Below are 14,364 nucleotides of genomic sequence, written 5' to 3' on the forward strand. Positions count from 1 at the left end.
TGCATTACATGATCTTGATCTCTGCTCCGAGAACCTTTGGTGCCCATAACAGAGGTACAGTATAAGCAGTACAAGGTTTTATCCAATTGCTTCAGTGGGAAGTCATTTTATGAAGAGAATGTAAGATTGTGAAGTGTTTTATTGACATTATTAGTTTTAGTTTAAAATGATAAACATCCAGTGATGCTCAATGATTAGTCAGGGTTGCCAAGTTTGGCTCCCAGGCTGGCCTGAGATGAAAACCATTAACATTGCCATATTTCATTTCTCATCCTCTTTCTTTCTCTTCAGCTTGACCTTCCTGCTTTGATATACATGTCTTTGCTCGCTCTGGCTATGCACTGCACAGTATAATATTTTTATATGTAGGTCTTTAATAAGACTAAAAGTGTGAGGACTGAAGTACAGGGACAGCCTGAAGTGTACTGGTGAATATGCAAAACCTAAATAAATGCCATCATGTGAGTGTTAGTTTTTTTTAATATACTGACACATTTACGTTCTGTGGTCCTTTATGAAAATTATCCATGGGTTTTAATAGTAAAAGAGTAAAACATGTTTTTGAAATTGATTACAAGTGTATTACCATTTTATTTTACTTATAAATAACATGGTTAAGCTATGGTTACGGTAGCAAAAGCTGTTAATTTGTGATAAACAACCATAGTAAGCTTAAAAACTAATATCAACAATATTAAACATAATTTCACATAACAACCCTTCTTATTTTCAGTATAAAAAACTGAAGTAAAAATATTTAGTGATTAAGTTAATAATTATTATTATTTATGACTATAGAGGTGGAAGACTTTGAGGAAAGGGAGACTTTATCTCATCACGAGCCTCTCCAAGCAGTGAGACTGCATAGTAAATATAAAGAATTTCCATAGAAAGTGTTTGTTATAGATTTCTACTCTTTGCATCTGTCTCATATATCAAGTGTATCAATTTGCATGATACTTTTTCAGCTGTAAAGGCAAATTATTTACTGTAGGCTTATTGTTTTTGTTTCTCACGTATCAGGAAATCCTCTATTGTTGAGAGTGAATCACTCACAGAGGAGTGTAGTGTGGACCGGTCGATCCACAGCCTGCCATCAGCCTCAGATTGAGGTGACCGATGGTGATGTGGAGAATCCAGGAGAGAGCGTCTCCCTGGAGCAGTCATCAGCTTCCCGTGAAGTGTGTGGCTGCACTTCATTTTTGTTCATATTAGTGAAAATTATACTAAAGTATAAACTTCTGTTGTTATGAATATCAAATGGTACTTTAACAAACCAGTCAGTGGTGTTTTATTTAACCTCTATGCTTTGTTCTCAGCAGCTTTTCTGTGGGTCACAGTGGAACCTGAAGAGTCCACATCCTCATCTTCTCCAGAAGAATCAAGGTGTTTCTCAATGTCAAGGAAGGATCCTCGAAAGCCAGAATTTCGAGGATGCTACGTCATCGACATCCGTCGAAAAATATCCCATATACAGGAAAGGATGCATATGTGTAGCCTTCACGCTCTTCGCACTCTGAAATCACCCACAATCCTATGCGCGCAGTGCCGAAAGCACATCTTATTATTACTGACATAATAATGCAATAACGTGCACTTGCTAGCCTGTTCCATTTATGTGTTCTCCGAATGCTAAGAGGAGCCTCGCCTTGCCTCTGAAGGAAGTAAGTTGGAACGACCAGTCCTGCCTAGGAAGTACCCTTGACATTAAGAAACACCTTCAGTCTACACACCACAGGTGAGATTCTGTCAGCTTGTGTTTTCTTAAAAGATGTTGTATAGAGAGTATTGTGAATCTCTATCATCACAAAAGAGTCAAATAAATTAAATTATAGTTCAAGCCAGAGTGTTCAATAGTCTTACACTTTAATACATACATAACATAAGTTATGATAATGTGATTTCTAGGATAATATCATGGGGACGGAGACTAGTAGTCTTCACGAGAGGGCAGAGACTTTAGTCTTTGATTTAGTCCGTGTGTCTGGTTGCGGATACGTGTCTGCAGGCTTCCGGTAAGAACACCCGGATCTTCAGTTGTTTCAGTGCATGAACATTATTTTGTTTTGTTCTCCTGTGATTAAGACACAGTGATCAGATACATAATTGTTAAAGAGCTGAGTTGGTTTAAAATGAAGATGTCCTTCGCTTACAGATTTAAGGTAGGGCTTACCCTGTTTAGGTTTGCCCAAACCTCACGGTTGGCTAGCTTGCACACTGGCAAGGGACACGATGGACAGGTGGATTCTTCGGCTACGAAGAGAAGAGCGGTGGGGTCTGAAGCTGATTGACAGGTTTATCGAAAGGTATGGGTAACTTTTTTTTGTGGGCGAGGTATCTGTTTGTCCCGTGGGGAAAAAAATGTGTTGAACAGTTTAAAGTGTAAAGAGCAGTAACTTTAGTTTCTGGACTGGTGAATGTAAACCAGCGTCTGGAAAAGATTTAGGGCCAGATTTACTAAACGGGCCAAATTAATGTGAGGGCGCAATTCCCAAATAGCGCAGGTGGGAGTGGTAATATCTGCGGGATATATTCACTAAAAAGGCGCAAATTAAATAACACAGACGCAGCAGCTGATTTTCTTAAGGTCCAGCGCAATCTCTACTAAAAGCAGCGCAAATTAGTTTAGGGTCGCAAATAGAAGCTGATGCTCCTGCAGGTGCGGGTGATCTGTTAACGCCTGATGCGCTTGAGTTCAGCACCACGGAAATCGCAGGTGAAAATGCGGGGTGTGAAATCCCAACTAACACGGCAAAGAAAAAATGAAGTTGTACAAGAAGTTTTAAAACACTGGGTATTGTGTGACTTCTCCTAGTGACTCCTCTTTTATTGCCTTCAGCAAATAAAAAATAATGCTTTGCAAACAGTATTTTTGAATAATATGTTCCTCTGGCCTTCTAAAACTGTTTTATGTGGAAAAAAATCTTTGCGCTCTCTGATCTCTGTGATTCGCCTCCTATATCAGCAACAATCGCAGCCCTTTCAAGTGCAAATGGTTTCTTTTTTTGTCTTTAAATAATGGCACAAATACCAGTAATTTCACACATGCAAACAACATGCAAGTAAATCTTGTTGTGTGAATCATTTAAATACTCTTCCCCAATAAATTTTGCATCTGAAACTTCCAAAAATGTATATGCAATAAGGTCAATCACAAAAATAACTAGCCCATGCCTTTTCACGCTAATTGTCCACTGTAATAATCCCCACACTCATTATTTAATGCCAAAATAATGGTTTGCGCTGGCGCAAGCTGTTATTAAATCTGAACTTTAAAATGCTGCTACAGCATCTGTCAGAAATATATATATATATATATATTTTTTTTTTGCACAATTGTAGTAACAGTAGTGAACTAGTACTGTAGATGTCATACAATTCATACTGATCTATCTGTTTAAACACTGAATGATAGATGTATTTTTTCTTTTTCAGGTTATAGTAATGCAGCTGTGCACCACCGGCGAATATGCACAACCCAAATAAATGCCATTATGTTCATAAACATGATGTGTTTTTAAATTCTTTGTTAAGTCTGTTCATTTAAACAGATAATCCACAGAGTAATGTGAGATCCGACTTGAACACGTGAGGTTTTGGCCGTGGAGCTGAAGCTCTGTGCATCTAGGCGGAGATTTCTTTACATGAACTTAACAGCAGTGTCTTAACCGCATACTGTACATCACAAGATGTCATCAACGCATGACAGGTAATAAGAAACATGTAAATGTGTATTAAAAATGAAACAAATGTGGCAGCGTGTTAAGACTTAAGCTTAATCAATTACAATAAAAAAACGTATTTTGCTACCGTATTTTTGAATTAAAAAAAAATTCAATTTGTTTTTATACAAGTCAGTTTAACAATATGGTTTAGCCCGTCCTCATGTACTTGTTTAAATATTATCAGTCCAGTGAGTATTAGGTTTTTTTAATATACTGACACATTTAAGTTTTGTGGTTATGTGAAAATTATCCATGGGTAAAAGAGTAAAAACATGGTTTTGACATTGATTACCAGTGTATTACCATATTTACTAATAAATAATATGGTTAAGCTGTGGTTACTGTAGCAAAAGCTGTTAATTTGTGGTAAACCAGTGTAAGCCTAAGAATCTTTTATGTACTAAAAACTAATATCCACTATATTGAACATACAGTAGTTACCACACAACAACCTTTCTTATTCTCAGTATTTTGTTTCAAATGAAACAAACAAAAGTAAAAAATATTTAGTAATGGTAATAAATTATTAAATAAATTAAAATAATTCATGAAACAATTGACAATTTCTGTGTTTTTGATTGACCAGTGAGTTATGCATCACATATATCAGCATCGGTTACAAAGGAAAAAAGGGCCTTCTTTTGTCCTTCTGCACCTGCCCCATGCGGAGGTCTGTGCATACCACTGTTTAGATATATAAAATCATGTCATTGTGTAGGTATTGTTTCCATTTATGTGGTTTGTTTTTTCTTTTTTTTGTTGGTAGTGGGTATTTTCACTAAAGAGATGAAAGTGGGAAGTGAAACAGTTACTGGTGAGCGAAGAAAAGTTTGTGTCTTTCACAGGCATTTTATTGCTGAACAACAAACTAGATTGCAAAAGAAAAAATAAAATAGTTAATTACATCCATTTCTATTTTATATAAATAAAAAATAATAAATATGTTGACTATAATAACTGTAGCAACGCAGTGTATGAATGATGACATCATCATATTGAGAGCTATGATGTCGTGATTATTACATCAGAGTTCCGGCAGCTATATAAGCCAGCGCGCTCATCACAAAGTTGTGGGTTTATAGTTCGGTGTATGTTCGGTGTGGTTTTGGTAGTCGTCAGTGTTCAAGGCATTATATCTAGCGTGTTTATCATCTTGTTGTTGTTGTGTTAGAGGTGTTATTTGAGTTTCAAGTCATGAGCGTCGTCGTCATTTTAGGTGCAGGACGTCAGTGCCCTGATAAATTGATGAGGGCCTATTCTCATCTTGAAAACGGGTCGACGGTGTTTCTGTATAGAAAAGATCGTCCACTTGTTAGCATTCGACCGGATGTCCCGGCACCTCCTCAACCCACTGAGCCCTCCAACTCTGTGAGTAGCAGTGTGGAAAGCGATGCTTGCCCCTCGGAGCCTGCAGTCGCTACCAGTGCTGTTGCTCCACAGGTGGAGGAGGCGCTCATTGGGCGTGCGGTGCAGACATCCGAGGAGACATCATCTCTGAAGCCGCCATCAGCTCCTCCAAACAGTAAGACTTCATTTTTGTACAAATGTGGAAAATTATTCTAAAGTATAATCTTATGTTGTTATGAATTGGTACTTTAACAAACCTGTCAGTGTTTTTTTTATTTCATATCTCTCTGCTTTGTTCTCAGCAGCTTTTCCAACTAAGAATGATCTCTGGTACACAGTTCCACAGCTTCAATTAGGGGAAGAGCGGGATGTGGAGGTTAGGCCGAAGTGGGCCAGACTGGCAGGATGCGGGAGTGAAAATCAGTAAGTTTTGCTAATTATTTCTGTTTCAGCCTTAAAGGACAAGTTTGGTATTTTACACTGAAAGCCCTGTTTTCAGATTGTTTATGGTGAAATAGAACGGTTTTGAATTAATGTATTAATAAATAGGGCTGGACGATTCGGAAAAAATCTAATTGCGATTTTTCTGATCAAAATTGCGATTTAAAGTGCGATTCATTGGTATATAATAAAAAAGCTACATCCAGGTTTGATGTGGTGGTTTTAATAGCACCAAAGAAAGATGCTGTGCTACTGTTTATTTAATACTTCTTAAACATTGTACCAAGGTGTCTGCAAGACTTTGCTCTTCTGCAGACACACTTTTTTTTTTAATCTAAGAACATTAAACAAAATACAGTTTAACAAAAATGTATTGAAAGTTTTTTTTAAATAACATATAGGGCTATAGGCCAATGTATTTTGGCTGTCACTACAACAATGCTTCTGACAAGCAAATGTTTCGTTTTTTCTTTAAATCAAAAGACTGTACTCTTCTTGTTTTACTTTTCAGGCATCTGTAATAAATGTAAATATATTAGTTATTAGAATCTATGATTTAACATAAGCAAAAAATACAAATAAAACACTGCACAGTCCTCACTGTAGGATTTTAAATGTGGAGCTGCAGAAGCTTGTTCAGTTAAGAGTAAGGAGTGATTTTAATTTTTGGTGTGTAATAAACATTTCTGACACAGAAAGCACCAGGTTACTGTCACTTTAAGACACAAGACAGCTTTAAAACTGCTCTGCTTCAATATACTGATAAACATCCAGCTGTTTATGTTCAATTAGACAAGAAGGAAAACTTAAGTTTAGTGATCACGCGTGTGCTGACTACTTGCTGTGTTCGCGCTTCATGAACCCTCATGCATGTAAATATACTTTCAAAGCGGTGCGGATGTGCGCGTGCAAGAAAATATAATGTACCTCTTTCGTCTGATGTGTTCCGGGCTTTAATGAAACCTGCTTATAGTCTGATGAGGCGCTTGTCATTGTTTGCGATTCATGACGAGAAACGGACGTATATACACCTTTCTTTAAGTCCAACATTACACAAAAGGGAAATGTTTTCGCGCATTTCTGTCCTCTCATTTGCCGGTTAATAAGTTATAATGGGTTTTAAAAATGACTGAATCCAAAATCTGCCAACTTCCATGACATTCTGCGTTGTGCAGTTAATTCCATTTGTATGCATTTAGCGATTCTGTCCGTGTCCGGAAATCATATGGCCGTACACTTTGTTGGGGAGTTGAACTGCTGCTCGCGCAATGGCGTTATCTGACGTTCAGTCAGCACCTCAGTGTTAATGCCCTCTATTGGTTTAAACTGCATCAACCGTAAAATGCGCATGAAGCGAACTGTCAAAAACGGCGTACTAGATGATTGTTATATTTGATAGTACTGAATCAAAATAATCGCCGCTTTTGCGATTCGAAAATCGCACCCATCCAAATCGCGATTTCGGTTTAAAAACGATTAATCGTGCAGCCCTATTAATAAATGTATTCTACCAATTAATGTTAAACGCAATATGTCATCTTTATAGTTTGAACTGTGGTTGTTTTTAAAAAGAATAATAAACAGCAGCTGCTTAATTCTTAAACATTTGCAGAAACAGTACTTACAGTTTTTACATATGTTTCTAGGTTTCCCACCGTATTTGCGAGTCCATCTGATTTAGATCAAGAGGACTTTCCAATGGAGAACCTCCCCTCACCTGCTCCTGTGTCTGCTCCAGTCCCTGAGGAGCCTCGGGTTGCGGCCCTCCCCTCACCTGCTCCTGTGTCTGCTCCAGTCCCTGAGGAGCCTCAGGTTGCGGCCCTCCCCTCACCTGCTCCTGTGTCTGCTCCAGTCCCTGAGGAGCCTCGGGTTGCGGCCCTCCCCTCACCTGCTCCTGTGTCTGCTCCAGTCCCTGAGGAGCCTCGGGTTGCGGCCCTCCCCTCACCTGCTCCTGAGTCTGCTCCAGTCCCTGAGGAGCCTCGGGTTGCGACATCCGAGGAGACATCATCTCTGAAGCCGCCATCAGCTCCTCCAAACGGTAAGACTTCATTTTTGTACAAATGTGGAAAATTATTCTAAAGTATAATCTTATGTTGTTACGAATTGGTACTTTAACAAACCTGTCAGTGTTTTTTTATTTCATATCTCTCTGCTTTGTTCTCAGCAGCTTTTCCAGCTAAGAATGATCTCTGGTACACAGTTCCACAGCTTCAATTAGGGGAAGAGCGGGATGTGGATGTTAGGCCGAAGTGGGCCAGACTGGCAGGATGCGGGAGTGAAAATCAGTAAGTTTTGCTAATTATTTCTGTTTCAGCCTTAAAGGACAAGTTTGGTATTTTACACTTAAAGCCCTGTTTTCAGATTGTTTATGTTGAAATAGAACGGTTTTGAATTAATGTATTAATAAATGTATTCTACCAATTAATGTTAAACGCAATAGGTCATCTTTATAGTTTGAACTGTGGTTGTTTTCAAAAACAATAATAAACAGCAGCTGCTTAATTCTTAAACATTTGCAGAAACAGTACTTACAGTTTTTACATATGTTTCTAGGTTTCCCACCGTATTTGCGAGTCCATCTGATTTAGATCAAGAGGACTTTCCAATGGAGAACCTCCCCTCATCTGCTCCTGTGTCTGCTCCAGTCCCTGAGGAGCCTCGGGTTGCGGCCCTCCCCTCACCTGCTCCTGTGTCTCCTCCAGTCCCTGAGGAGCCTTGGGTTGCGGCCCTCCCCTCACCTGCTTCTGTGTCTGCTCCAGTCCCTGAGGAGCCTCGGGTTGTGGCCCTCCCCTCACCTGCTCCTGTGTCTGCTCCAGTGCCTGAGGAGCCTCGGGTTGCGGCCCTCCCCTCACCTGCTCCTGTGTCTGCTCCAGTCCCTGAGGAGCCTCGGGTTGCGGCCCTCCCCTCACCTGCTCCTGTGTCTGCTCCAGTCCCTGAGGAGCCTCAGGTTGCGGCCCTCCCCTCACCTGCTCCTGTGTCTGCTCCAGTCCCTGAGGAGCCTCGGGTTGCGACATCCGAGGAGACATCATCTGTGAAGCCACCATCAGCTCCTCCAAATGGTAAGACTTCATTTTTGTACAAATTTGGAAAATTATTCTAAAGTATAATCTTATGTTGTTATGAATTGGTACTTTAACAAACCTGTCAGTGTTTTTTTATTTCATATCTCTCTGCTTTGTTCTCAGCAGCTTTTCCAACTAAGAATGATCTCTGGTACACAGTTCCAAAGCTTCAATTAGGGGAAGAGCGGGATGTGGATGTTAGGCCGAAGTGGGCCAGACTGGCAGGATGTGGGAGTGAAAATCAGTAAGTTTTGCTAATTATTTCTGTTTCAGCCTTAAAGGACAAGTTTGGTATTTTACACTTAAAGCCCTGTTTTCAGATGGTTTATGGTGAAATAGAACGGTTTTGAATTAATGTATTAATAAATGTATTCTACCGATTAATGTTAAACGCAATAGGTCATCTTTATAGTTTGAACTGTGGTTGTTTTTAAATACAATAATAAACAGCAGCTGCTTGATTCTTAAACATTTGCAGAAACAGTACTTACAGTTTTTACATATATTTCTAGGTTTCCCACCGTATTTGCGAGTCCATCTGATTTAGATCAAGAGGACTTTCAAATGGAGAACCCCCCCTCACCTGCTCCTGTGTCTGCTCCAGTCCCTGAGGAGCCTCGGGTTGCGGCCATCCCCTCACCTGCTCCTGTGTCTGCTCCAGTCCCTGAGGAGCCTCGGGTTGCGGCCCTCCCCTCACCTGCTCCTGTGTCTGCTCCAGTCCCTGAGGAGCCTCGGGTTGCGGCCCTCCCCTCACCTGCTCCTGTGTCTGCTCCAGTCCCTGAGGAGCCTCGGGTTGCGTCCCTCCTCTCACCTGCTTCTGTGTCTGCTCCAGTCCCTGAGGAGCCTCGGGTTGGGGCCCTCACCTCACCTGCTCCTGTGTCTGCGCCAGTCCCTGAGGAGCCTCGGGTTGCGGCCCTCTCCTCACCTGCTCCTGTGTCGGCTCCAGTCCCCGAGGAGCCTCGGGTTGCGGCCCTCCCCTCACCTGCTCCTGTGTCTGCTCCAGTCCCTGAGGAGCCTCGGGTTGCGGCCCTCCCCTCACCTGCTCCTGTGTCTGCTCCAGTCCCTGAGGAGCCTCGGGTTGCGGCCCTCCCCTCACCTGCTCCTGTGTCTGCCCCAGTCCTTGAGGAGCCTCGGGTTGCGGCCGTCCCCTCACCTGCTCCTGTGTCTGCTCCAGTCCCTGAGGAGCCTCGGGTTGCGGCCCTCCCCTCACCTGCTCCTGTGTCTGCCCCAGTCCTTGAGGAGCCTCGGGTTGCGGCCGTCCCCTCACCTGCACCAGTGTCTGCTCAAGTAACTGAGGAGCCTCGGGTTGCGGCCCTCCCCTCACCTGCTCCTGTGTCTGCTCCAGTCCCTGAGGAGCCTCGGGTTGCGGCCCCCCCGCCCCCCGATCCTGTGTCTGCCCCAGTCCCTGAGGAGCCTCCGGTTGCGGCCCTCCCCTCACCTGCTCCTGTGTCTGCTCCAGTCCCTGAGGAGCCTCGGGTTGCGGCCCTCCCCTCAACTGCTCCTGCGTCTGCTCCAGTCCCTGAGGAGCCTCGGGTTGCGACATCCGAGGAGACATCATCTCTGAAGCTGCCATCAGCTCCTCCAAACGGTAAGACTTAATTTTTGTACAAATGTGGAAAATTATACTAAAGTATAATCTTATGTTGTTATGAATTGGTACTTTAACAAACCTGTCAGTGTTTTTTATTTCATCTCTCTCTGCTTTGTTCTCAGCAGCTTTTCCAACTAAGAATGATCTCTGGTACACAGTTCCAAAGCTTCAATTAGGGGAAGAGCGGGATGTGGATGTTAGGCCGAAGTGGGCCAGACTGGCAGGATGTGGGAGTGAAAATCAGTAAGTTTTGCTAATTATTTCTGTTTCAGCCTTAAAGGACAAGTTTGATATTTTACACTTAAAGCCCTGTTTTCAGATGGTTTATGGTGAAATAAAACGGTTTTGAATTAATGTATTAATAAATGTATTCTACCGATTAATGTTAAACGCAATAGGTCATCTTTATAGTTTAAACTGTGGTTGTTTTTAAATACAATAATAAACAGCAGCTGCTTGATTCTTAAACATTTGCAGAAACAGTACTTTCAGTTTTTACATATATTTCTAGGTTTCCCACCGTATTTGCGAGTCCATCTGATTTAGATCAAGAGGACTTTCAAATGGAGAACCCCCCCTCACCTGCTCCTGTGTCTGCTCCAGTCCCTGAGGAGCCTCGGGTTGCGGCCCTCCCCTCACCTGCTCCTGTGTCTGCTCCAGTCCCTGAGGAGCCTCGGGTTGGGGCCCTCCCCTCACCTGCTCCTGTGTCTGCTCCAGTCCCTGAGGAGCCTCGGGTTGCGGCCCTCCCCTCACCTGCTCCTGTGTCTGCTCCAGTCCCTGAGGAGCCTCGGGTTGCGGCCCTCCCCTCACCTGCTCCTGTGTCTGCTCCAGTCCCTGAAGAGCCTCGGGTTGGGGCCCTCTCCTCACCTGCTCCTGTGTCTGCTCCAGTCCCTGAGGAGCCTCGGGTTGCGGCCCTCTCCTCACCTGCTCCTGTGTCTGCTCCAGTCCCTGAGGAGCCTCGGGTTGCGGCCCTCCCCTCACCTGCTCCTGTGTCTGCTCCAGTCCCTGAGGAGCCTCGGGTTGCGGCCCTCCCCTCACCTGCTCCTGTGTCTGCTCCAGTCCCTAAGGAGCCTCGGGTTGCGGCCCTCCCCTCACCTGCTCCTGTGTCTGCCCCAGTCCCTGAGGAGCCTCGGGTTGCGGACGTCCCCTCACCTGCTCCTGTGTCTGCTCCAGTCCCTGAGGAGCCTCGGGTTGCGGCCCTCCCCTCACCTGCTCCTGTGTCTGCTCCAGTCCCTGAGGAGCCTCGGGTTGCGGCCCTCCCCTCACCTGCTCCTGTGTCTGCCCCAGTCCCTGAGGAGCCTCGGGTTGCGGCCCTACCCTCAACTGCTCCTGCGTCTGCTCCAGTCCCTGAGGAGCCTCGGGTTGCGACATCCGAGGAGACATCATCTCTGAAGCTGCCATCAGCTCCTCCAAACGGTAAGACTTAATTTTTGTACAAATGTGGAAAATTATACTAAAGTATAATCTTATGTTGTTATGAATTGGTACTTTAACAAACCTGTCAGTGTTTTTTTATTTCATCTCTCTCTGCTTTGTTCTCAGCAGCTTTTCCAACTAAGAATGATCTCTGGTACACGGTTCCACTGTGTACCACAGATAAAAAGGATGTGGACTCTGATCTCTATCATCACAAAAGGGTAAAAAAGTACATTTCAATACAAACGAGTCTTACACTGTAATAAATACATGACCTGTTTGTGATGATAATGTGATTTCTAGGAGGATATCATGGAGACAGAGACTAGTCTCTCTGAAAGGGCGGAGACTTTAGTTTTCGATTTAGTGCGTTTGTCTGGTAGCGGAAGTGTGTCTGCAGAATTCCAGTAAGAACTCCCGACTCTTCAATAGTTTCATTGCATAAACATTATTTTGTTTTGTCTTCCTGTGATTAAGACACTGTTATCAGATGCATAATTGTTAGACAGCTGAGTTGGTTTATAATGATGATGTTCCTCTCTTACAGATTTAAGGTAGGGCTTACCCTGGTTAGGTTTGCCGAAACCTCACGGTTGGCTTGCAGACTGGCAAGAGAGACGATGGACAGGTGGATTTTTCGTCTCCAAAGAGAAGGGCGGTGGGGTAGGAAGCTAAAGGACCTCTCCAGGTTTATCGTAAGGTATGGGAAACTTATTTTTCTAAAAAAAAAAAAATATTTGTTCAAATCAGCATTTTAAAGTGTAATGCGCAGTAACTGAAGTTTCAAGACTGGTGAATGTAAACCAGCATCTGGAAAAGATTTAAAATTCTCTTACAGCATCTGTCAGAATTTTATTTGACACACTGATAATAACAGTAATGAACTAGTACAGTAAATGTCATACAATTCATATTGATCAGAACAATCAGATTAATGCAATATTTAAAGAAAATATTTTTAATAAAATCAGTTTGGGCAAATGTATTCTACCAATTAATGTTAAACGCAATAGGTCATCTTTATAGTTTGAACTGTGGTTGTTTTTAAAAACAATAATTAACAGCAGATGCATAATTCTTAAACATTTGCAGAAACAGTACTTACAGTTTTTACATATGTTTCTAGATTTCCCACCGTATTTGCGAGTCCATCTGATTTAGATCAAGAGGACTTTCCAATGGAGGACCTCTCCTTGGATGAAGAGAATGAGGACCACCCCTTACCTGTTCCTGTGGTTGCTCCAGTCCCTGAGGAGCCTCGGGTTGCGGCCCTCCCCTCACCTGCTCCTGTGTCTGCTGCAGTCCCTGAGGAGGATGTGTTTGCGGCCCTCCCCTTACCTGCTCCTGTGTCTGCTCCAGTCCCTGAGGAGCCTCGGGTTGCGGCCCTCCCCTCACCTGCTCCTGTGTCTGCTCCAGTCCCTGAGGGGCCTCGGGTTTCGGCCCTCCACTCACCTGCTCCTGTGTCTGCTCCAGTCCCTGAGGAGCCTTGGGTTGTGGCCCTCCCCTCACCTGCTCCTGTGTCTGCTCCAGTCCCTGTGGAGCCTCGGGTTGCGACCCTCCACTCACCTGCTCCTGTGTCTGCTCCAGTCCCTGAGGAGCGTCGGGTTGCGGCCCTCCCCTCACCTGCTCCTGTGTCTGCTCCAGGCCCTGTGGAGCCTCGGGTTGCGGCCCTCCCCTCACCTGCTCCTGTGTCTGCTCCAGTCCCTGAGGAGCCTCGGGTTGCGGCCCTCCCCTCACCTGCTCCTGTGTCTGCTCCAGTCCCTGAGGAGCCTCGGGTTGCGGCCCTCCCCTCACCTGATCCGGTGTCTGCTCCATTCCCTGAGGAGCCTCGGGTTGCGGCCCTCCCCTCACCTGCTCCTGTGTCTGCTCCATTCCCTGAGGAGCCTCGGGTTGCAGCCCTCCCCTCACCAATGTCTGCCCAGGTACAGGTACATTTTTATCAGAGCCATAAACACAAATATTGGCAATTTTATTATAAAAAAAAAGTTTTATATTCATGTTTTAAATTACTGTTTGTTTTATTTACAGCAAAATAATAAGGATGTTTTTGTGGATATGAAAGTTGATTACAACTCTGTACCTCAGTAAGTTTAACAACGTCTCTCCATTTTTCGTCTTTACCTTTTAAATATTACATGGGCTTCTTTAACATTAACAGTAGTTTGTTTATTTCCAAAAAGGTTTCTTACCGTACATTTCTATGTATTTATAGATCTTCACCTCCTCACGATTTGCCTGTCCGGCAGGCGGCTCCACTCCTGCCTTCCCCTAGGAAGCGTAGAGCTGGCCCCACACAGGTAGATTTATAACAGAGCCCTGAGAAAAAAATGTTCAATTTCATTTTAAAAATCCTTTAATATACATGGATTAAATCTGTTTGTTTTAATTACAGCTTCAATTAGGGGAAGAGCGGGATGTGGAGGTTAGACCGAAGAGGGCCAGACTGGCAGGATGCGGGAGTGAAAATCAGTAAGTTTTGCTAATTATTTCTGTTTCAGCCTTAAAGGACAAGTTTGGTATTTTACACTTAAAGCCCTGTTTTCAGATTGTTTATTGTGAAATCGAACCGTTTTGAATTAATGTATTAATAAATGTATTCTACCAATTAATGTTAAACGCAATAGGTCATCTTTATAGTTTGAACTGTGGTTGTTTTTAAAAACAAGAATAAACAGCAGCTGCTTGATTCTTAAACATTTGCAGAACCAGTACTTACAGTTTTTACATATGTTTCTAGGTTTCCCACCGTATTTGCAAGTCCATCTGATTTAGATCAAGAGGA

This window comes from Misgurnus anguillicaudatus, chromosome 18 (assembly GCF_027580225.2).
Source record: "Misgurnus anguillicaudatus chromosome 18, ASM2758022v2, whole genome shotgun sequence".
NCBI classification, from domain to species: Eukaryota; Metazoa; Chordata; class Actinopteri; order Cypriniformes; family Cobitidae; genus Misgurnus; species Misgurnus anguillicaudatus.